The sequence below is a fragment of the Microtus ochrogaster genome, unplaced genomic scaffold, assembly GCF_000317375.1.
Source record: "Microtus ochrogaster isolate Prairie Vole_2 unplaced genomic scaffold, MicOch1.0 UNK41, whole genome shotgun sequence".
Lineage (NCBI taxonomy): Eukaryota > Metazoa > Chordata > Mammalia > Rodentia > Cricetidae > Microtus > Microtus ochrogaster.
Window position 1 is genome coordinate 2,400,977 of NW_004949139.1, and position 1,151 is coordinate 2,402,127.

Consider the following 1,151-nt stretch of genomic DNA (forward strand, 5'->3'; position numbering starts at 1 on the left):
TGTGAGCCACCATGTGGTTGCTGGGAATTGAACTCAGGACCTTTGGAAGAGCAGGCAATGCTCTTAACCACTGAGCCATCTCTCCAGCCCCCTCTAGAGTATTCTTAAACTACTGAGTCATCATCCTGGCTTTGTCTTTTATATTCTTAGTCTTTAAGAATTTCATACAATGTAGTTTGATCATTCGTAATCACCTTTAACTATTCCCAGATCCACCCAACTCCCACAACTTAATGTTCTCTCTTTTTTCCTTTTCTTTTTTTCTTTCTGTTTTTCGTCTTTTCAAGACAGGGTTTTTCTGAGCCTGTCCTGGAACTTGCTCTGTAGACCAGACTGGCCTCGAACTCAAGGAGATCCGCCTGTCTCTGCCTCCCAAGTGCTGGGTTGAAAGTGTGCGCCACCACACCTGGCCCTCTTTCTCTTGTTTGTAAATAACCCACCGACTCCCGTTTGTATTGGATGGGGGACCATCCACTGGGATGTTGACTCTTCCCAAGAAACCGTCCACTGTCCATAGCTCCTCAGTTAGTACTGGACCTATGAACTCCTTGTTAGGACAATGACTTGCTCCAGTTGTCTGGACCTCTGTCTCTTACTTTTGTTAAGCCTTCCTTTCTCTTTCTTCAACTGCCCTCTTCTTTACTGACCTCTGTTAAAGACCATCTTGTGTGCCTTTTCCAGAGTAGCCTTGCACTGTTAATCCACTAATTCATAAGAATGGGTGCTCTATCCGGAGTGTGTGAGCCAGGTTACACTGTTGCCAACTGCAAAGTGCTGGAATCCTCTTCTGCTCTATATTCTTATTCCCTGACATGTGAGAACCTTTCTATGGAATTACAGATTGACTCTCTTATAGTAGGATGATGTTAAGCTCTTTGGACTCTTTTGTGGGGGCTGCCACCCAGCTCCCAAATGAATCACACAAGGAGACGTCTAGCCTTAGCTTGATTGGTTTCTTGCCTGCTTTTCTTAATTTATATTATTACTTCTGCCTTTTACGTCGGGGCTTTCCCATTCTCTAGCTTCTGTAAATCTTTTTTTTTTTATTTTATTGAAAAAAAGGAAAAAAAGGTTCCACCTCCTCCCAGCCTCCCATTTCCCTCCCCCTCCTCCCACCCTTCTCCCCCTCCCCCCACTCCTCTCCCCCTCCC

The 1,151-nt window shown here is 45.1% G+C and overlaps 1 protein-coding gene across 1 annotated transcript in view; it reads left to right on the plus strand.

Moving 5' to 3' along the window:
- Rrm1 (ribonucleotide reductase catalytic subunit M1) overlaps positions 1-1,151 on the plus strand; it is a 35,829-nt gene that overhangs the window by 26,504 nt on the left and 8,174 nt on the right. The window lies entirely within an intron of this gene.